The sequence below is a fragment of the Hyla sarda genome, chromosome 2, assembly GCF_029499605.1.
Source record: "Hyla sarda isolate aHylSar1 chromosome 2, aHylSar1.hap1, whole genome shotgun sequence".
Taxonomy (NCBI): domain Eukaryota; kingdom Metazoa; phylum Chordata; class Amphibia; order Anura; family Hylidae; genus Hyla; species Hyla sarda.
The window spans coordinates 226,220,619-226,245,190 of NC_079190.1; positions in this window are offsets into that span (position 1 = coordinate 226,220,619).

Consider the following 24,572-nt stretch of genomic DNA (forward strand, 5'->3'; position numbering starts at 1 on the left):
CGCCTTCTAAAAATCATAACTCTTTTATATTTTCATCCACAGACTAGTATGAGGGCTTGTTTTTTGCGCGACCAGTTGTCCTTTGTAATGACATCACTCATTATATCATAAAATGTATGGCGCAACCAAAAAACACTATTTTTGTGGGGAAATTAAAACGAAAAACGCAATTTTGCTAATTTTGGAAGGTTTTGTTTTCACGCCGTACAATTTCTGGTAAAAATGACATGTGTTCTTTATTCTGAGGGTCAATATGATTAAAATGATACCCATTATTATATACTTTTATATTATTGTTGCGCTTAAAAAAAATCACAAACTTTTTAACCAAATTAGTACGTTTATAATCCCTTTATTTTGATGACCTATAACTTTTTTATTTTTCCGTATAAGCGGCGGTATGGGGGCTCATTTTTTGCGCCATGATCTGTACTTTTTTTTGATACCACATTTGTATATAAAAAACTTTTAATACATTTTTTATAATTTTTTTTTTAATAAAATGTATTAAAAAAGTAGGAATTTTGGACTTTTTAAATTTTTTTTCGTTCACGCCGTTCACCGTACGGGATCATTAACATTTTATTTTAATAGTTCGGACATTTACGCACGCGGCGATACCAAATATGTCTATAAAAAATGTTTTTTACGCTTTTTGGGGGTAAAATAGGAAAAAACGGACGTTTTACTTTTTTATTGGGGGAGGGGATTTTTCACTTTTTTTTTACTTTTACTTTTACATTTTTTTACATTTTTTTTTACACTTGAATAGTCCCCATAGGGGACTATTCATAGCAATACCATGATTGCTAATACTGATCTGTTCTATGTATAGGACATAGAACAGATCAGTATTATCGGTCATCTCCTGCTCTGGTCTGCTCGATCACAGACCAGAGCAGGAGACGCCGGGAGCCGCACGGAGGAAGGTGAGGGGACCTCCGTGCGGCGTTATGAACGATCGGATCCCCGCAGCAGCGCTGCGGGCGATCCGATCGTTCATTTTAATCGCGAACTCCCGCAGATGCCGGGATCTGTATTGATCCCGGCACCTGAGGGGTTAATGGCGGACGCCCGCGAGATCGCGGGCGTCGGCCATTGCCGGCGGGTCCCTGGCTGCGATCAGCAGCCGGGATCAGCCGCGCATGACACGGGCATCGCTCCGATGCCCGCGGTTATGCTTAGGACGTAAATGTACGTCCTGGTGCGTTAAGTACCACCTCACCAGGACGTACATTTACGTCCTGCGTCCTTAAGGGGTTAAAAGGGGGCCAATAATTTTATCCAGTCCATTTTTGGAGTGTGGTGTGACATTACGTCTAATTTGCTTTTTTTCCTCCCATTTTTGGTTTAGTTCCAATACACACAAAGGGAATAAACATGTGTATGGCAAAATATGTGTTACTGCAATTCTTTATGTGAGAAATACTTGAGAATTTTTATAGAAAAATTTCAAGGGTGCCAACATTTACGGCCATGACTGTATATATTGACTATCCACACAGATAGGTCAGAACTGCATTTCAAAAAGGGCTAGGCTCATGGGTGTTAGCATGAGGCTGAGGGTGCTTGAATTAGGGTCACACCCTCCAGAGCCTCGCATTCACAAATAGTTCCTGTCCCTCTCTATATTCAGGGAAAAGTACAGATAGTCAACCAAATAGTAAAATCCCTTGATCTTGGGGATGGGGACATAGCAACAAAACATTGTATTGGCAGTGATAGGAATTGTGGCAGGTGAGTACTGCTTTTTTTTTTTTTCTTTTACTTTTTAGCTCAGCCTGGCAAGTACGAGATCTACTCAATGTATATGGTGAATCCTTTCTAACAGATATGTGAGCAGACTCTACAATATCCCTTTTATTTAAGAGTCCACCCCTGTCTAGAAGACTAAATAGGGTGTTTATATTAAAGAGACTGCATTTTAATGTATTTACTGTGAATAGTTTTATTCTGAATATAGGTTCTAACATATTAAGTTCTTCCTACATGCACTTAAATTAAGAAAGTTTTATCACAAATGTTCTATGTAAAAAAAATGGTGCCAAAGAAATGATTGAAAAATACTCAGCAAGGAACATCTAATGTGCCCTTGTATGGTTCCTTGTGTACTCCTCCACAGCTCTGTACAGCTCTAGCAGTAAATAAATATTTTATTGCTGCTCAGTGTTATACCTACTTAAACTGTGTGACTGCTTTGTAGTGAATTTGTTTTGTGAAGGGCTTTGTTATATGTTGACTACTGGACAGGTTGAGAGGAGCAGATAAAGATTGTATAGCAATATACGTTAAATGATATTAGAGGTGTACATCTTGTTTATAGTCTTTTCTTCTGTGCCAAAAAAAAGAGCTTGCAAATAGGCAGCAAATTGGCCAGACAGTTTGATATCAGGGTATAAAAAACATTTTATGAGTTGATTTGATCATTTGACTTTTACGCTTATTATTCTGATGCTGATGCATTATTGTTTTCTTTTGACTTATTTGAACAGAGGAATAATTCCACACGTTAATACGGTATGTTTCTTTATCCCCGTAAGGACAATGGATGTAAATGTGCATCCTAATGCACTGGTACTTCAGCAGCCAGGGACCCACCAGTAAAAGGCAGACTTCAGCTATCGTGCTGATGTCCACCATTAACCCCTCACATGCAGTGATCAATACAGATCATGACATCTGAAAACCAATGACACAGGCAAAAAAAAAACTGTCGGGAGGGGGAAAACATAATAGAACGCCCCTATGTTCTCCTGGGGTATGTGTGAATGGACAGTGTATTGACTGCTAATACAGCAAAGAAATACAAATACTGAATGGAATAAAGCTGTAGCAGACAGGTGCAACAAAATTAACACAACTTTACAACTTTATTGTTGAAAAACACAATTTAAAATTTGGTGAGGTAGGTATATATATGCAGGTTGCACACAATGTATATTAAAGATGAATTTGGACAGCACTGCACTTAAAGTGCAAATAGGTATTATGCGTCCTGACAGTGCATTAGTGCAAAGGGTGCAAGCTGGAAACATACCAACAAATAAAGAAAATGATGAAAGCGTGACCAGGAGATGCGTCCCCCCCCTACGACCATTTCGGACAAAAAGTCCTTCTTCCGGGCAAGCCTGGAAGAAGGACCTTTATGCCGAAACGGTCGTAGGGGTGGACGTCTCCAGTGCTGTCCAAATTCATCTTTAATATACAGTGGTCTCTCAACATACAATGGTAATTCGTTCCAAACGAGCCATCGTTTGTCGAATCCATTGTATGTTGAGGGATTCGTGCAATGTAAAAAGTAAAGTCATACTCACCTGTCCCCGCCGCTCCAGACCGCATCCCGCCGCTCCCAATGGTGTCCCCGGGTCTCCGCTGGTCTCTCCTGGTCTTCTCCGGTCCTCTGCTGGGCTCTCCAGGTCTTCTCCGGTCCTCCGCTGTCTTCTCCGGTCCTCCACTGTCTTCCTCAAGGCCTTACTGGGCCTACATAGCGACGTCATTACGTCGCTGCGTACGCCGTTCCTATTGGATGACAGGACGGCGTGCGTAGCAACGTATTGACGTCACCGGAGAGGGCCGAGAAGACACCGGAGGACCAGCGCTGGACCCGAAGGACACCCCGGAGCATCGTGAAGGGGTAAGTAATACTCACCGCACCACACGGGGAACATTAAGCTGCTATCCGGCAGCAGCTTAAGCATTTTGCGCTGCCGGATAGCACTTAATGCGATGGCCCCGACATAAAAAAGTATCGTATGTCGATGCTAACATCGACATGCGATGGCCTCTGAGAGGCCATCGTATGTCGATTTGATCATATGTCGGGGCCATGGTATGTCGGGGGTCACTGTACATTGTGTGCAACCTGCATATATATAACTACCTTACCAAATAGTTATACTGTGTGTGGCACTTGCCACTTTATTACCTTTATGCACTTTAAAAGTATATAGAAGGCGATATATGTAGTAGGTTATGCGTCACAACCAGATACGGGAAATTCACCTCTGCATCAAGAATCAAATAATAGTTTGACACAACTAAGGAGTGTTGTAACAAAAAGGTGTACTTAATACATATCTTTTAATAGGTTTCTATTAAAATCCACCAATTACAAAAAGTGCCTTTGTATACCAACACCAAACGAGAAATAAACATAAAAATGGTCATAACCATTAGCAACCATGCACTATGAGGCTCTGCTGGGCCCTGCCAGCCCCATATGCAATAATGGAGTATTATTCAGAACCGCCATGCAGCATATATGACCCCTGTAAATAAATAGCATGCAATGCAATAGGACTAATAGGAAGGGCTCAATTGATCCTGTAAGGAAAAAGGGACTCCACTCCCATGTCCTGTAAGAAAAGGTTTGGGATAGTCTATTCCCTTGGGGTCAAGTATTCGTGGCTGCTCCTTATATGGTTAGCTGTCTCAGGATACGGGCACAGCGTTACCTGCAGTTGCGTAGGGAGCAGGATCTCTGTCTAGCTCAACTCGCCTAGTGCGGCGAGATGCCGGCATCAGATGCCAGCATCTCGCCGTACTAGGCGAGTTGAGCTGGACTCCATTACTCCATTATTGCACTTGGGGCTGGCAGGGCCCAGCAGAGCCTCATAGTGCATGGTTGCTAATGGTTATGACCATTTTATGTTTATTTCTCTTTATGCACTTTATCCAGGAGATGTCCTTTGTATCAGCGGCCATCCCTCCATGTCCTACATGTATTTTAAATTGTGTTTTTTAACAATAAAGTTGTGTTAATTTTATTACACCTGTCTGCTACAGTTGATATCCTTCCGGTTGGCGGACCCTGACCAACGGAGCCCGTTGTTGAAAGGACCAAAACAGGAAGTCCCCTGGGTGCAGCCTTGTCTGATCGAGCACCCACTGCAGCGCAGACTCTGCAACTCTGCACCAACAATCGCAAGTAAGTCTCTGGTGCCGGTGGCTCTGTGCATTAAACCTCTAGTGCCCAGCAGTGTCACCGGGTACTTACCCCATAGTGAGGGTGCGCCACCCAGAGAGTTCCAGTCAGTCAAGGCTCAGCCACTGCAATACATACCCAAGCCTCTTAAAGAGAAAGCGCACGCAAATCATCTAAAAGAGACAGCGCACTCAAATAATCTTAAAGGGCCAGCGATCCCAAAAAGGGGAACACCAGGATCATCTGATGCATCATCGCCGGGGAGGCTGTCCCCTCCCCACCGAACCTGGGGGTCCTGGGACGAAATACCCACGGAAGAGTCCTCTGTCACCCCTAGCCCAGAGCAAACCCCCAAGGCCCAGAAGTCTGTCGAGTCCACTGCACGCTCGCAGTCACCATCCTTGCCTAAATGGTTAGTCGGTGATGAGCCAAGTCTGATCCAGTACATCAGGGAGTACCTTCTTCCCCTGCACCTACAAAAGTAATCTGAGAGTGTGCCAAGGCCTACTCCTAGGAGCAAGGAGGTTTGGCCTAGTCAGGGGGCACCAACGGAAGTGCCTCGTCCTACTCCAGCTGTGGTGGAGGTTTGACCGGCCCAACATGCACCAACAGTTCTTCCCCCAGTGCCGAAAGCTGCTGCAGTACAAGTGGTGATCACTGTGAGCCCGACCATCACAGATTCCCGTCTGTCCCACGTTGCATGGAACACACATGTGAACCCCATGGAGGGGGTCCAGTCTCGTGTTCCTAGGTTTATGTCACAGCCTAGAAGACAGTCCAACAGGCGAGGCTGGGATAGGCAGATGCCCATGTGAAGAGCATTTCCTTTGTGTACAGTCACTTACTCCAGTGGTCATCAAGACTGACTAACTTTTGTGTGCAAGTACACTCTTATTGTTTCAGGTTTAACTGCAATGTTCAAGTACTGTACAGAGCCTGAAAAACTCGTCAAGACCATTTTGTTGAAACCATTTTGCGTAAGTGTTGTGCCCGGCTCCTGGCCGGGATTCTCTAACATGAACTCTATGCTGTACCTGGACTGTCGAGCGGTACAAGGGACACGTGTTATGTTGAGAATAATATATGTTTTTACTTACCACTTTGCACTTATTGGTACTTCTGTCAAATGTATTATGGCAAAATGTCTGTAAATTGTTTGTACATGAAAATCATAGTGTACCATGTTTTTCTGGTGTCTGGCAGTTCTTTATAGGAGGTATCCTGATCCATTCGGGAGAGGCAACATTTCCACCTCGCCGCCAACACCATGTACAGTCAAAGACTTAATACTAATACAGTCTAGTATCACATATAGTCGCTAAGTACATATATTCATGTACACATATCAGTCACTTTACTAGGGCTGTAACATTGACTCTAGCAGTCCACACAAATGTTCTTGTTATTATTATGATATGTCTAATTTAATTTTCTTGTGTTCACGTGCTCAGGACACTTTGCTGGCCAGAAGGTATTCCTGTACCCGCTATGCATGTAACTGAAAGTCTAAGGTAACAAGTGTCAAGTGTTATCTAGAAATGTCTAGTTTAATTAATAGCTAAAGTGTTCTGGGGAGAAGTGTGTCATGCCAAGGGACCTCAGTAGCCAAGGCATTGGGAAGAAAGCCTCAGGCAGCCCAATCTACCACTATCCCATGTATAAAGTCATATATGTATAGTTGTCATATGCATAGTCATAGTGAAGTGTAATGTTCCTAGGTCATGTTCCTAAAATAGTCATAAGTATGTTGTTATAGATATATCGTCCTTATTCTCCAGTAGTCCTACGGTTATAAAGTTACCAGTTGTCAGAGCATGTATGGACATTTATACAAGACTCTTTTCATCATTGTGTTCACTACAGCCTGAATATGGACATTAATTGCAATGCAAGACTGAAACCGAGACACAGAACCGGCACAGCTTCTGTGTGTAGCAATTAAGTGCCCTATGTGCACTGACAACAGGAGCTAAGGCAGCGTTCACAACCATATGTCCAACAATCCTTGTGGTGCTCAATCCTCTCCAGGTCATAACATATGAAGCAAAAGAAAATAAGAAATCAGGAGGCACTCACATTTAGATGGTGGGTCACGGCTTCTCCGGGCGTTTCTTCAGACTAAAGTTTAGTCTGAAGAAGATCCCGGAGGGGCGTGAAACAATTGTCACTCAGTGTTGCATCCACCGTTCTGGCGTCCCACGCCGCTGTCAACAGACTGCCGCATCCACAATAAAGAAGCTGTGATCCACTATCTAAATGTGAGTGCCTCATGATTTCTTTTTTTCTTTTGCTTCATTAATTGCAATGCCCCAGGACTGCATGCAGCCCTGTGGCCATTTCGCTCTTCCAACCTTCAGGACTAGCGCTGAGGGCGACTTCATTTAAGTGGGGGGGTTTGTAATATCCCAATACGGGATGTGGCTCCATACTGTCCTCCTGTCTTGTTAGGCCAACTCCCTGCATGCCCCCAGGGCTCCCCTGCAGCATGTCCCACTGTCCATATAGGTTTGGTATATTAAGAGCATTGTACCTTTAATTCTTAGTCACATGTTTGTAGCACATGTTCATTATCCAGAAAACCCCCAGTGACCAGGTGACCTCCCAAGTGACCTATGGGCTCCTTGAACAGCCCCCCTATATAAAAAGGGGAGGAACTGCAATTTCCTGCTGAGGTCCAGTGCAGTCAAGTGTTCCAGTGTCTATGTCCAGAGCATTGTAGGCCTCAAGCCTAAATTACTGCAGCCACCAGTTGGTCCTGAGTAAGTCAAGTCATCTCATTTGTCTGTCACAATCACAGTCAAGTTAAGTCACCTTTAGTCAACGTGGCCTGAATCATAGTCTGTTAAGTCACTGCAAGTCCCAGAAAGCCCGCAAGGTCCCCTGTGTCACTGGCCACTTCCCTGGGATATTGGCTGAACTACATAGACTGTACCACCTGTCTTGCCTCAGTAAAGGTACCGTTATCCTTAACTTGGCCTTGGACTGTTTATTGCCCCTGCCGTAACCTAGGATCAGTGGTACAACCTTTCGGGTGGTTTAGGCTAAACCCCGCCCTGCTGTCACAACAGAAGGGGTTAATTCCACCTGCCCCTTGGGCCATAACATCTGCCCCGCATCTACCTTACACCACACCATGTGGCACCACATTGAAGTTGCTGCACCAACTCTTAAGGGATAGCCCTTGCCCACAAGCAATAAACTCTTGTGCTATTAGAAAACAGGACAGCGTTACATATAATAGTCAGGGATAGCATGTATCTTTCTCAGTTTCTTAAGTAAACACACCATCCTTAAATAGGGTTGTCCTTGGATATCATTATATATATATATATATATATATGACTGGGGTGCGTAAAAAATAATACTCACCTTCCCTGATCCCCCACAGTTACCAGTGTGACTTAATCTGGTCCCATTACTCATTACTGCCTCTTTCCTTATCCCAGACAAGTCATTTCAACAGGACGTGCCTGCCAACCACTGACTGAGCTACTGAGACAACTCATCTCGGAAGCAGGATGTTTAGGCCGCCGCATGTGCAGATGTATTTCCCAGACAACCTATTAAAAAGTTTGGTAATGTATTTTTTAACATGTTGCCACTTAACTGGGTTAAGTTGCCTCATTATAAGATAAGTAGTAGCCACATAATATACTAAGACCAAATAAATTAGGTTGAAATAATTCATTATGTAGCAACAGTTCAGTGCCCATATCCTTTGCCTTTTGTGACAATTTGCAGATCCTGCAGCATTAATCAGTATGCAAGTAAGTTCACAAGCCATTGCATTGTACACAATGGACATTTACACATTGGCCATTATTTCCATACTCCTGTGAATAAAATAACATTATAATCCTAATTGTAGTCTGTTACACATGATTCCCTCTCCTACTGCCTGAAGATTTTATCTGCAGGCTCAAAAAAAAAAAAAAAAAAGGCTTTTCGAGCACAAAAAAATAACACAAATAAATACAAAATACCTGTCGCTGAATATGGAAGGACTGACCTTGCCATTCCTGCTTACCTATTGCTGTGAAAAGAGAAAAGTCAGCAAACAAGATTGGATAACTCAACTAGAGAAATATAGCCACACAGCCACCATTTATATTTTGATATACTTGCTTCTCAGCATAATTTAGAAAACTGACAGGTTGTTAGTATACATTTTGATCAAAAAGTACAAGCCCACTCAGCACATCAAGGCCACCTAATCAGAGTGAGTCCCTAACCTAACACTTGCATAGCGCCGGGTGGCGACCACTGCCTCCGAAACACCATGCCCACAAGGGGAACGACCCAGTGACCAGGCAGCCCCACTGCTGCCCGACCAAGCCCCTTTTTCCTGGCCGCACTACCCCACAGACAAAGCATCACAGAAACAATGGCCGCCACAGAGCACCACACCAGTGTAAACACCTATCATTTGCTCCCTACCAGAGGGCTGGAAGAATGTTAGAAGGAAACCCTTATGCAATCTCATGCTAATTAAAAATGCCTGGGCCGAATGGGTGGAGTGGAGTGTTGGCCATGGAAGAAGGGAGAGACTAAAAACGTACAACACAAAAAGAGAAACATGGCCGCACATCCACCATTTGTAATTTGATCTACTTGCTTCCCAGCATCATTTAGAAAACTAACAGGTTGTTAGCATACATTTTGATCAAAAAGTACAAGCCCACTTGCCATGTCAAGGCCACCTAGTCAGAGTGGTTTCCTAACCTGACACTGGCATAGCTCCGGGCAGCGACCACTGGCTCTGAGACACCATGCCTACAGGGGGAACGTCCCAGTGGACCTTTTGTTTTGTACTCACCTCCCCTCGGCGGGAAGTTAGGGTGAGCTGGTCCTGGCCATCTATGCTGCAGGAACCATCCGGTGGGGAGGATTAGTCGTTGCGGGCTGTCCATTTTCACCGGGGTGGGGGGAACTCTTCTCCGCGCTTCGGGCCCGGCCCCGGAGTAATGACGTTGCCTTGGCGACGATGCACACGGACGTTCATGCGCAACGTCCCTGTGCGCCGTCGTCAAAGCAACATCACTAGTCCGGGCCCGAAGCGCGGAGAAGAGGCCCCCCTGGTGAAAATGGTAAGCCCGCAACGACTAACCATCCCCACCGGACGGTCCCTGCAGCATAGATGGCCCGGACCAGCTCACCCTAACTTCCCGCCGAGGGGAGTTGAGTACAAAACAAAGGGGGGGGCTGGATGATGACGAAGGCCGCAGTGGTCAGTTTTGCAACATCTGAAGGTCCGCAGGTTGAAGACCACTGATGAAGGGATTGACAGGCGGTGATAATGAAGGGGGGTGGGGATGATGATGACGAAGGCCGCAGTGGTCTTCAACCTGCGGACCTCCAGAGGTTTCAGTACTACAACTCCCAGCATACCTGGACAGCCGATGGCTGCCCGGGCATGCTGGGAGTTGTAGTTTTGCAACATCTGGAGGTCTGCAGGTTGAAGACCACTGATGAAGGGATTGACAGGCGGTGATGATGAAGGGGGGGATGATGACGGGGGTCTGGATGATTACATGGGGGAATGATGTATTTCCCATGCTATGCTTATAGTCGAGTCAATAACTTTTCCTGGGTTTTTGGGGTAAAATTAGGGGCCTCGGCTTATATTCGGGTCGGCATATACTCGAGTATATAGGGTACAATGTACTGTTTCAAATTATTACGCACAGTAAATTTCAAAACACTTTATAAGTTGTAAAGAACTGAAAATTGTCATTTGTTGTGCTTGCAGCATATTTACTGAAATCAAAAGCTATTTACTGAAATCAACCTTTTAACAACATTTTAACTTTTTTTAACATTTTAACAGGTCATGTTACATTTTCACATAGGACCCCTTATTTGATAGCAGCTTCACAAGTCTTGCATCCATTGAACTTGTGTGTTTTTGGACCGTTTCTGCTTGAATTTTTTTTTTGCAAGATGTCATGATAGCCTCCCAGAGCTGCTGTTTGGATGTAAACTGCCTCTCACCCTCATAGATCATTTGCTTGAGGATGCTCCAAAGGTTCTCAATAGGATTGAGGTAAGGGAAGAATGGAGGCCACATCATGACTTTCTCTCCTTTTAACCCCATAGCAGCCATTGATGCAGAGGTATACTTTGCAGCATGAGATGGTGCATTGTCATGCATAAAGATGATTTTATTACAGAAAGCATAGTTCTTCCTTCTGTACCAGGGAAGAAAGTGGTCATTCAGAATCTCAACATACTTTGCAGAGGTCATTTTTACACCTTTGGGACCCCCGTAAAAATTATTCCAGCCCAAAACATGACTCCACTACTGCCTTGCTGATGCTGCAGCCTGGTTGGAACAGGGTGGCCGTCCACGAACTATCCACTTCTCCATCCATCTGGACCATCCAGGGTTTCACAGCACTCATCAGTGAACAGGACTGTTTGAAAGTTAGTCTTCATCTATTTTTCTACCCAATGCAGCCGTTTCTGCTTGTGAGCATTGGTTAGTGGTGGCCGAATAGAAGGTTTATGCACAGTTGCAAGACTCTGGAGGACTCTACACCTTGATGTCCGTGGGACTCCAGAGGCACCAGCAGCTTCAAATATCTGTTTTCTGCTATTGTAATGGTATTTTAGCAGCTGCTCTCTTGATCCGATGCATGGATCTGGCAGAAATCTTCCTCAATGTGCCTTTATCTGCACAAACCTGTCTGTGCTCGGAATCAGCCACAAATCTCTTAATATTGCGATGATCACACTTAAATTTTTGTGAAATATCCAATGTTTTCCTCGTCCAAGGCATTGAACTATTTCCCTCTTTTCGGCAGCAGAGAGATCCCTTTTCTTCCCCATATTGCTTGAAAAGTGTGCTCTGCTTAATAATGTGGGACACCAACCTTTAGTAGTTTTTCCTTAACCTGTTAAAGACCAAGGATGTAACGGTACGTCCTGAGGACTTTCCCTTTCTATAACACGGGGCCCGGCCTCTAACAATGGCCGGGACCCGTGGCTAATAGCACGTGGCTTTTCCTGCATGTAGTTATGATTTTTTCCAGAAGTACAACAAAATCAAACCTATATAAGTAGGGTATCATTTTAATCATATGGACCTACAGAATAAAGATAAAGTGTAATTTTTACCAAAAGATTTACTGCGTAGAAACAGAAGCCCCCAAAAGTTACAAAATTTGTTTTTTTCTTCAATTTTGTCGGACAATGATTTTTTTCCGTTTTGTCGCAGATTTTTGGGTAAAATGACTGATGTCATTACAAAGTAGAATTGGTGGCGCAAACAATAAGCCATCAGTTGCATTTTTAGGCACAAAATTGAAAGTGTTATGAGTTTTTAAAGGTAAGGAGGAAAAAATGAAAGTGCAAAAACGGAAAAAACCCTGGTCCTTAAAGGTGTATTCCGCCCCTGGCATCTTATCCCCTATCCAAAGGATAGGGGATAAGATGTTAGATCGCCACGGTCCCGCTGCTGGGGACCCCGGGATCGCCACTGCGGCACCCCGCCATCATTACTGCACAGAGCGAGTTCGCTCTGTGCGTATTGACGGGTGATACAGGGGCCGGAGCAGCGTGACATCATGGCTCCGCCCCTCATGACATCACCGCCCGTCCCCTTAATGCAAGTCTATGGCAGGGGGTGTGATGACCGCCACGCCCCCTCCCATAGACTTGTATTGACGGGGGCGGGCCGTGACATCACGAGGGGCAGAGCCGTGACGTAACGATGCTCCGGCCCCTGTATTGCCCATCATTACGTGCAGAGCGATCTTGCTCTGCGCAGTAATGATAGCGGGGTGCTGCAGCAGCGATCCCCGGGGTCCCCAGCAGCGGGACCCCGGCGATCTGACATCTTATCCCCTATCATTTGGATAGGGGATAAGATGTCTAGGGGCGGAGTACCCCTTTAAGGGGTTAAATTGGGCTCACCTGGCAATCTAATTATCCCAGATGTCCGAGATTGTTTTCAGTGGTCAAAAGAGCCTTGAGACACACTGCCATCCATGAGTTAAACTGAAAAACTAAATATTTAATCTTTGTGACACTTAAATAGAATTTGCATAATAATTTGGAAGGAGAGTGTATTTTACAGAACATGTATTAAGAGTCACAATACATGTATGAAGTGAGAAGTACTCTGGACCAATAGAAAGCTATCTATTACATATGCTAGTACAAGCTACCTTGAGGAGCATCAAACTCAGAATAACCCAATTCCTGTACCAAGTTGCATTCACGTTATAGAAAAGTCTCATTAGATTTGTTATGAGTTATATGGAATAAAGCCTTATTGTTATATCCATTTGTCAACCTGTACTGGACTACTTTTAACAAGACAAGGTTACTTATTCTAATACATTTTGCGCTATTTAATCCCACATGTACCATAGATGTCTAACATAACAATATTACTGTCAACAGCAGCAAGGCAAGAATCTCAACAGACATGAGCATATGGCAATTTGCCTAGTATATTGAACATTACCCTGTAGTAGAAATATTTTATGGGAGGTAAGTACTTGCCAAGTTTACTTACATTAGGAGAACAAAGTCAGAACTGGAACTAACTGAAAAGTAACTAAAAAAAACAAGTATACCAACTTTATGGGGCAAGTTCTTATATTTTGGTTTTTATATAGCAATGTGCTCACCCAGATTGATAATTTACTGTAGTATTACCAGCATAAGAAAATCTCCCACACAAATGTAAACCAAGCCTTAGCTTCTATGGAACCTCCTAGGAGAGTGACGCATGCGGGCGCGACCCGAGATGCGTGTCCCAGCCCCGTCGGCAGCAGAAAGTAAGGGGACCATGCGCTCACGGTCAGCATGTGAGGCCGGAGCACATAGTGTAGCAGTACCCCCCTTCGGTCTCCCCCTCCTTTTACGAGAGAGAAAACTCCTGAGAAGGTCACGGTCCAGGATATTCTCCTTAGGTTCCCAAGATCTCTCCTCAGGACCGTAACCCTCCCAGTCGAACCAAAAAAATAGTTTACCTCTCACAGTTTTTGCAGCAAGAATCTGTTTAACTTTGTAGACGTCAGATGAGCCGGAGAGAGGTGTTGGGACAGGATTCTTCTGACAGAACCGGTTTACGACAAGAGGCTTGAGGAGAGAGATGTGGAAGGAATTGGGAATACGTAACGTAGCAGGTAGATGGAGTTTGTAGGATTGATCTGGATTGATCTTTTGTAGAATCTGGAAGGGACCAAGGTAGCGGGGACCAAGCTTGTAACAGGGGATCTTGAAGCGGATGTATTTGGATGAAAGCCACACCATGTCACCAGGAGAGAAGGACAGAGGAGGTCTTCTACTTTTATCCACTTGCGCCTTCATGCATGAAGAAGCTTGGGACAACGACTGTCGGGTCTGTTGCCAGATGGTGGAGAAGTCACGGACCAGCTCATCATCAGCAGGCACGCGGGAGGAGACTGGGAGAAGAAGAGGAGGACGGAGATGGAGTCCATAGACAACAAAAAAGGGAGACGACCTAGCGGACTTGGAATCCTTAAGATTATATGAGAATCCAGCCCAGGGGAGTAGGTTGACCCAATCACCTTGGCGAGCTGAAACAAAATGCCGAAGATAAGTCTCAAGGATTTGATTAACCCTCTCCACCTGACCGTTGGACTGAGGGTGGTAGGCCGAGGAGAAGTCCAGATTGATGTCCAGACGGTTACATAGGGCTCGCCAGAACTTAGAGACGAACTGTACCCCTCTATCCGAAACTATATGCTGTGGAAGACCATGTAAATGAAAGACATGCAACAAAAAGTACTTCGCCAGCTGTGGAGCAGAAGGAAGGCCTGGTAGAAGAACCGATCTACCACGACCCAGCTGACAGTGTTGTTATGAGAAGGTGGAAAATCAGTGATGAAATCCATGGCGATATGGGACCAGGGAGTTACTGGAATGGGTAAAGGCTGTAAGAGTCCTGCAGGTCTTTGCCAAGTTTTGTCACGGGCACAAGTTACACAGGACCGAACAAAATTAGAAACATCACGTTCAAGATGGGGCCACCAGTAGTGCCGGGAAATAAGAAGTAGGGTCTTGCATATTCCAGGATGTCCTGCTGTCAAGGAAGAATGACCCCATTTCAGTACCTTGCGTCTCAATCTGGTGGGCACAAAGGATTTTCCCTGAGGAACTTGCTGAATCTTGGCAGGAGCGGCAGGCATCAAACGGTCAGGAGGAATAATATGACTAGGCATGGAGTCCAAACCAATGACGTCAGAGGACCTGGAGAGAGCATCAGCCCTGATGTTCTTGTCTGATGGATGGAAGTGAATGAAGAAGTTGAACCTGGAAAAGAACAGTGACCATCTTTCCTGGTGGCGGTTCAAACGCTGAGCAGACTGAAGGTATAGAAAATTCTTATGATCGGAGTAGATGCTGACTGGATGAGAAGAACCTTCCAATAAATGTCGCCATTCCTCCAAAGCTAGCTTGATAGCAAGGAGTTCACGATCTCCAATGGAGTAATTCCTCTCAGCAGGAGAGAAGGTCTTGGAGAAGAACCCACAAGTTACACTCTTGCCCTTGGCGTTTTTCTGAGTGAGGACGGCACCCGCTACAATAGATGAGGCATAAACCTCCAAAGCAAAGGGCCTCTCTGGATAAGGTCTTGTAAGCACGGGAGCAGAGGCACACGCAGACTTTAAACGGGAGAAGGCCTCTTCAGCCTTTCGAGGCCAAGATTTAGGATTAGATGCCTTTTTAGTGAGAGCCACAATAGGAGAAACCAAGGATGAAAAATGTGGGATAAACTGACGATAATAGTTAGCAAATCCCAGAAAGCGTTGAATCGCATGTAGGCCCGAGGGACAAGGCCAATCCAATACTGCAAACAACTTATCTGGATCCATCTGCAGGCCCTGATGAGAGACAATGTAGCCAAGAAACGGAAGACTAGATTTCTCGAACAGGCATTTCTCCAGTTTAGTGTAGAGATGATTCTTCCGTAGTCGCTGAAGAATCAGACGAACATGAGTACGATGCTCCTCTAATTTGGAAGAGAACATCAGTATGTCATCTAGGTATAAGACAACACAGGTGTAGAGAAGATGCCAGAAGATATCATTGACGAACTCCTGGAAAACGGCTGGAGCATTGCAGAGACCAAAAAGCATTACAAGATACTCAACATGTCCATTAGGAGTATTGAAGGCCATTTTCCATTCATCTCCCTTGCGGATACGAATGAGGTTATACGCACCGCGTAAGTCCAACTTGGAGAAGACCTTGGCACCACGTAGGCGGTCAAAAAGTTCTGAGATAACAGGTAGAGGGTAACGGTTCTTGTCCATGATTTTGTTAAGTCCCCTGTAGTCAATGCATGGACGGAGTGAGCCATCCTTCTTCCCTACAAAGAAGAAACCTGCTCCAGCAGGAGAAGGGGACTTACGGATAAAACCCTTTTGGAGATTCTCCTGGATATACTCAGCCATGGCTTGGTCTCAGAAACTCAAAGAGGGTATATCTTCCCACGAGGAGGAGTGGTACCAGGCAGAAGATCAATAGGGCAGTCATAAGGACGATGTGGAGGCAGAGATTCAGCCTGTTTCTTGCAGAAGACGTCCAAGAAATCTTGGTAAGATGGCGGCAGGCCAGGTAAAGGTGAAAGACAAGAAACAACTTTACGCAGAACAGGTTGGAGGCAAAAAATTTTATAGGATTGTTCCCAGCGAATTATTTCTCCAGTTCTCCAATCCAGTTGTGGGGAATGGCGTTGCAGCCAAGGAAGACCAAGAAGAATCTCAGAAGTACAGTGTGGCAGAACATAGAATTCAATCTTTTCTTTATGCGATATTCCCCCTTGCATGACGAAAGATTCAGTACGGAAGTGAACCTTACAGTGTAGATTTTGTCCATTAACAGAGGAGATGAACAAGGGCTTGGCAAGCCGAGTAAAGGGAAGATGAAACTTGTGGACATAAGCCGCATGAATAAAGTCACATGCTGATCCGGAATCCAAAAATTCTGTAGCGCTGAAGGAAGACTTGGCTGAAGCGAAGACTTGTACAAGAATAGTTAAGCGTGGAGAGGTAGTATTCACACCCAGGGACGCCTCTCCCACGTACCCTAGGTGCGGGCGAACAGTACAGTCCTTGAGAAAGTGCTCCGGGCTATCACAGTACAAACACAAATTCTCATTGCGTCATCGTGACCTCTCCTGTTGCGTAAGACGAGAATGATCTTGTATAATCTCTTCGGCAAGAGGCGCAAGAGACAGAAGAGGTGGACGTTGGAACACATGTCAGGCGGGCAGATTCCCTCTCAATGTGCAATTCCTCCTGTCTTTCGGCAAAATGCACATCAATGCGTGTGGCCAAGTGGATAAGTTCAGTCAAAGAAGATGGAGGATCTCGTGCGGCAAGGGCATCTTTAATCCTGCTTGACACACAAGGCCTCTTCATTCCAAGCAAGTTCAAAGGCTAGAATGCGGAATTGAACGGCTTAGTCAACAACGGTAGAATTCCTTTGACAGAGGTTCAGCAACGCTGTCTAAGCTTAAGAGGCACGTGCGGGTTCCTCAAAGACACTGCGAAATTCTGCCAAGAATGCCGACAAATTGGTGGATACTGGATCACCCCAGTCCCAAAGGGGTGTAGCCCAAGCCAGGGCTTTTCCGGAAAGTAGACTAATGACAAAGGACACCTTACTACGTTCCATCGGAAACAGTTCAGACATGAGATCCAGATGCATGGAGCACTGTGTAACAAAGCTTCTGCACGACTTGGAATCTCCATCATACTTTGAAGGCAAAGGCAGGTGCAGCTGGGAGCCAGGAGACTCTACAGGAGCTAGAGGTGGGGAGTGGGCCAGATTGTGGTACCTGCTGCTGTTGCAAGGCCAAAAGCTGTTGCATCATGGCTGCAAGTTGAGAAAATTGCTGCGCATGTCGGGCCAACTGCTGTGACTGATGTATCACAATGGAGGAAAGATCCGCAACTTCAGGCAGGGGTACCTCAGCGGGATCCATGGCCGGATCTTACTGTAACACTCATGTGTCTGAAGACAGGACTCCGTTGTATGTGGATCCACTGGACCTGTGTGGCAGATGACTCGGACCGTACCAGGGAGCGGAGTCTAAGATGCCGCTGGTCTTCACCAGAGCCTGCCGCAAAGCCGGATGGGCTTGCAGCTGCAGACGACACCCAGGTCGCTACCCCGGGCACGGCTCGACCACACAGGTGGCTGAGGAGATGCGAGGCACAGGAGGGATGAGGCAACTCGTAGTCTGGATAGCAGTAGGTCAGGGCAGGCGGCACAGTAGCATAGTCAAGACATAGCAGGAGTTCAATAGCAGGCGGCAGAGGGGCACAGTCAAGTTACAAGAGCAGGAGATCTGGTACACGGCAAGGCAATACAAAGGAACGCTTTCTCTAGGGCACAAGGCAACAAAGATCCGGCAGAGAACTGAGGACGGTGGAGGAATTTAGAAACAAGCCACAGGTGGTTACACTAATGAGCGTACTGGCCCTTTAAATCTCAAAGTTCCAGTGTACGCACGCCCTAAGGGACGGGGACACGCGCTGGAGCAGAGAGGTGGAGGCAGAGGCAGGAGAAACACCCGGAGAGTGACGGACTGGGGCTCGCATGCGGCCGCGTCCCGCGATGCGAGTCCAAGCCCCGTCGGCAGCAGAAGGTAAGGGGACCATGCGCTCACGGCCAGCGTGTGAGGCCGGAGCACATAGTGTAACATCAACTCTGTTTTTCTAATCCTGGATAACCCATTTAATTATATGTAATTACCAGAGAACCACTTTAATTTTGCATATAGAAATATTTCTTTGTAAAATAAACTTTTGCCATATTGTAGGTTTTCTTGAACAGGTAAAAAGAAACCAAGTAAATCTGATGTATCTTCTGGTATAGAAACGATCATGTTGAGCTTGTGTCTGCCTTTATGATATGATCTGGGATAAATCCAGCCTGTAAATGACAAAACTATATAATTTATGATTAAATGTACAAATATCTGGACACAGCAGAGCTGGGACGATTTACTGCTGAGAAACATAATAAAATGTGATCCGTATGGCTGCAGTGTTTAATTCATGAAATGTCTGCGCGCATCTCTTAATAATGGAAGCCTCGCGTAAGCGGGGGCTCTGAATTTGTACAGATCGCACCAGTAGAACTGTTTAAACGTCACCTGTAATAAAACATTGAACAGCATCTGAAAATCTGATTTCTCCGCATAATGAAAATAACATCACTCTCCTGAAAGAACATATTGGAATATGGTAAACTGTATTTAATTATTGATGCTAGCTGTATGCTCTATAAATGTTGAACACAACTGAGAAATACAATAACATTTTTCACGTATATTGGCAGAAGCATTGTTCATTTGTAGGAAAAAGAGAGAAAAAGGCTGGAAGCATGCTGGGGTAAATTAACTATTTACACGTTATAGTCGCTAATAGATTAGCATGCAATTATAATTATCAGCTAGAATTAAAGGAGAGCGGATGAAAGCGGGAAAAAGATTACCACATGCCGACCTTTTTCACTCATTCATGTTGGCACAATATGGTATGACAGAGATTTTCTGATGTGAAAAATGAATAGATTCATGGGGTCCATGGAAGTCAATAAATGTACTTTCCTGATGCTTTTTTGGCACCAAAATGCAGAAATAAGCTGATTTAAACTGCACAGCAATATGGAGTACTAAATAGTTATTTGTAATAAGAAGAATTCATTTTAGTTTCTTACCTACTGTACCTTCAAAGCTTAAAGAAGCAGTACAGGTTTAATGGCGAGTGGGAGTGGGGAGGGGGAATTTTGCCCATATCACAAACACTCACTATCAGTAGTCATACAGCGTCATTTGGTTTTTTTGTTCGGTTTTTTGTTTTTATTACTTTCTATTCTTTATTTAATAAATTTTCCACAAAAAAAAAAAAGAGAGAGAGATAAACAGGAGCCCCTTCATTAAGGGGAGATAGTCAGCTGAAGGAAATACAATACAGATCAAAGTAACAAAAAAAAATGAAATAAAACAAAAATAAATGTAATGATATTGTTATAAACAAACAAAATAGTCTACTCAACTTACCTAACTGTTAAAAAAAACATAAAGGAAGAGAGAGAAATGAGGGGAAAAAAGAAAAAACACACAATTTGTTTTATACCAGCACAGATGCATCTATACATTTTATTACTCTAACTTGGTCATGTGATCACTAGTCTGACCTCAAAAAAATTACTGTGATTATTGTGTGTGACAGGACATCAGACCTAGTTTCTATCTTCTTGTGGAATACACAATGACAGCATCACCTACCAGATCCCCTCCCAGACCTCTCCCCACACCTTCTATCTCCATCTGTTATCTCTGTGGCAGTTATTCCAAACCAGGCTGCCTCCAGCTTTTGCAAAACTACAACTTCCAGCATGCCTGGGCAGCCAAAGACATACTTACATACAGTGGGGCAAAAAAGTATTTAATCAGCCACCAATTGTGCAAGTTCTCACATTTAAAAAGATGAGAGAGGCCTGTAATTTTCATCATAGGTCTACCTCAACTATGAGAGACATAATGAAAAAAAAAATACATAAAATCCCATTGTCAGATTTTTAAATAAATTTATTTGAAAATTATGGTGGAAAATAAATATTTGGTCAATAACAAAAGTTCATCTCAATACTTTGTTATATACCTTTTGTTGGCAATGACAGAGGTCAAACATTTTCTGTAAGTCTTCACAAGGTTTCCACACACTGTTGCTGGTATTTTGGCCCATTCCTCCATGCACGTTTTCCTCTAGAAACTGGCTAGGCCGCTCCAGGACCTTGAAATGTTCCTTACGAAGCCACTCCTTCATTGCCCAGATGGTGTGTTTGGGATCATTGTCATGCTGAAAGACCCAGCCACGTTTCATCTTCAATGCCCTCGCTGATGGAAACTAAAATATAAAAAAAGAGCAACAGGATGCGCCCCGTAGTGTGATATCTCAGGATACAATGAACATGCGCTTACCAGAAGTGGTTGTACTCCATCCAAGTACAACCATGGATATAGGTGTCATATAATAAGGTCTCTGCAGACGCTCCACCATGTGCAAAATATAGATATAACGTGAAAACTCCTCCAAACCATGTAGAGTCAAACAGGCGCTTGAGACCAAAATATAATCGATAGTTTTCTTTATTCCCACAATGCAACGCATTTTGCAGAAATTCCGCTTCATCAGGCATAGGAGTTGGAACATGGTGTTTGGATTTTATAGGGAAAACCCTTAACCCCTTCAGGGAAAAAGGATTAACCCTTTACACAGATGATTACATTCATTATGCAAACCAATATACATATACATACATAATTCACCAAAAAATATTGCACATACAATTATTTTCGCAGTAGTATTAAAAAAGAATGAAAATTAAGAATAAAAATAAGAGTGGGAATGAAAGAAAAAGACAAAAGAAGAAATACATTTTTTTATATATATATAAATGAAATAAAAGTAAATTTTTTATTTTATTTTATTTCATTTAGATATAAAAAAAATTATTTCTTCTTTTGTCTTTTTCTTTCATTCACACTCTTATTTTTATTCTTATTCTTGCTGATGGAAGGAGGTTTTCAAATCTCACGAAACATGGCCCCATTCATTCTTTCCTTTTCAGTTGTCCTGGTCCCTTTGTAGAAAAACAGCCCAAAACATAAACTTTCCACCCCCATGCTTCACAGTAGTATGGTGTTCTTTGGATGCAACTAAGCATTCTTTCTCCTCCAAACAATACGAGTATTTACCAAAAACTTTGGTTTCATCTGACCATATGACATTCTCCAAATGCTCTTCTGGATCATCCAAATGCTCTCTAGCAAACTTCAGATGGGCCCAGACATGTACTGGCTTAAGCAGGGGGACACATCTAGCACTGCATGATTTGTGTCCCTGGCGGTGTAGTGTGTTACTGATTAGAGATGAGCTAATCGAATCAAAAGAAGTCAAATTCGTTCAGAATTTCATGAAAAATTTGATTCGGACCAAATCCGAACTTCGACTCCATTCGAAATAACTAAATTCTACATTAGCAACACCCGCGCAATCGTCCTGTATTATGTATAGATGCGAGCGACTTTATCCTGCGCTCGCATCTCTGCAATAGTTAGGAAAATCACAGATGTGTCAGGAGTGACACCTGCAGGTATTACTGCTCCCGACATGGAGCACACTCTGCTCCGTGCTGGGAGCTGTTGTACCTGCATGAATAGATGTCACTTCTGACACCCAATGCGATTGTCCTGTATAATGTATAGATGTGGGCAGCCAGCCGCTCTTCTCTGGTCCCATTGTAGTATGAGTATATGCCGTATATATACCTAATATCCATATTTCCCGCAGAGAGCTGTGATTGGTTCCAGCTATCTGGCCAATCACAGCTCTCTGCGGGAAATATGAATAAGTGATGTGAATTCTATTCACATCTCTGGCCGGCCGGAGTATAGTGCAGAGATGCGAGCACAGGAGAAAGCCACTCCATCTCTGCAATACAAAGGACAATTGCATCGGGTTTCAGGAGTGACACAAGGGGCGATCTGTCTATTAGTACAGGAACTACACCTCCCATCATGAAACAGTCTGTTCCATGCTGGGAGCAGTAGTACTACCTAAAAACTGTAAAAAAAAAAAAAATAGGGAAAAAAGTGAAACACACATACACACACACTTTATTAAACACAATATTAAAATACATTACTAATAATTTTTAAAAATGAATAAAAAAAATTTATTTTTACATTTAAATGGCACCTTTCTACGTTTTTATTATTGTCGGCTACATTTTTATGTCCTTTCCCGCCCACATAAATTGATCCCTGTTTAAAAATTAACATAGGGACCAGAGAAGAGCGGCCAGCCGCCAGCATCTATACATTATATAGGACGATCACATCGGGTGTCAGAAGTGACACCCGCTGCGATCTGTCTATTAATGCTGGTACTACAGCACCCAGCATGGAGCAAAGTGTGCACCATGTTGGGAGCAGTAGTACCTGCAGTTAAGGACAGATCACAGTGAGTGTCACTCCTGACAACCGATGCGATCGTCCTATCTAGATGCGAGAAAGCCGCCTACATCTGTACATTATACAGGACAAACGCAGCGGGTGTCAGGAGTGACACCCTTGGCGATCTGTCTATTAGCACAGGTACTACTACTCCCATCATGGAACAGTCTGTTCTGTTCCATGCTGGGAGTAGTAGTACTACCTAAAAAAAAAAAAAAAAAAAGAGCGGAAAGAAAAAGTGAAACACATACACACTTTATTCAATACATTATTAAAAATATATTACTAATAAAAATTTATCGTGAATTTATTTGGATCGAATCGATTTTATTTATTTTTGGGCAAATCGGCTGAATCAAATTAAAAAAAATGTGCTCATCTCTATTACTCATGGTAGACTTTGTTACTTTGGTCCCAGCTTTCTGCAGGTCATTCACTAGGTCCACCGTTCACCGTTCTTGTTATCATTTTGACACCACGGGGTGAGATGTTGCGTGGAGCCCCAGATCGAGGGAGATTATCAGTGGTCTTGTATGTCTTCCATTTTCTAATAATTGCTCCCACAGTTGATTTCTTCAAGCCAAGCTGCTTGCCTATTGCAAATTCAGTCTTTCCAGCTTGGCACAGGTCCACAATTTTGTTTCTGGTGTCCTTCGGCAGCTATTTGGTCTTGGCCATAGTGGAGTTTGAAGTGTGACTGTTTGAGGTTGTGGACAGGTGTCTTTTATGCTGATAACAAGTTCAAACAGGTGCCATTAATATAGGTAACGAGTGGAGGACAGAGGAGACTCTTAAAGAAGAAGTTACAGGTCTGTGAGAGACAGAAATCTTGCTTGTTTGTAGGTGACCAAATACTTATTTTCCACCATAATTTACAAATACATTCTTTAAAAATCAGACTATGTGATGTTATGGATTTTGTTTTCTCATTATGTCTCTCACAGTTGAGGTATACCTATGATGAAAATTACAGGCCTCTCTTATCTTTTTAAGTGTTAGAACTTGCACAATTGGTGGCTGACTAAATACTTTTTTTGCCCCACTGTACCTATGCTCAGACAGCCAGGTGGGACACCAGTTGTAATGTCCATTTATTTATTTATTGTTGTATTTTTCTGTTTAGGTGTGTATTCACACACTAGAATGCTCAGAGCAGTTTGCTATTCTCCCTGGATAAGGAATAGTTAAAGGGGAACTCCCTTAAAAAACGTTTTTGTTTTAGTTTTTTTTTTAAATCAACTGGTGCCAGAAAGTTAAACAGATTTGTAAATTACTTCTATTCATTTTTTTTTATCAATCCTGTACTTATTACCTGCTGAATACTACATAGGAAATTCTTTTCTTTTTGGAACACAGTGCTCCCTGCTGACATCACAAGCACAGTGCTCTCTGCTGACATCTCTGTCCATTTTAGGAACTGGGGTGCGGTGTTCTGGGGTGTTCCCTAAATTTATTTCCCAGGACTGGATGAAGTGTACTATGGGGGGGGGGATTGCAATTTTAATACTGATATGCCAATTCCCAGAATGATGACCCAGAGTATAGCCGAAAATAAAAATTATGCCCGCCCCAAACCCTATGCTCTGAATCATCATTCTTGGAATGTGATGTGTGCGGCCGTCCCTAACCTGATAA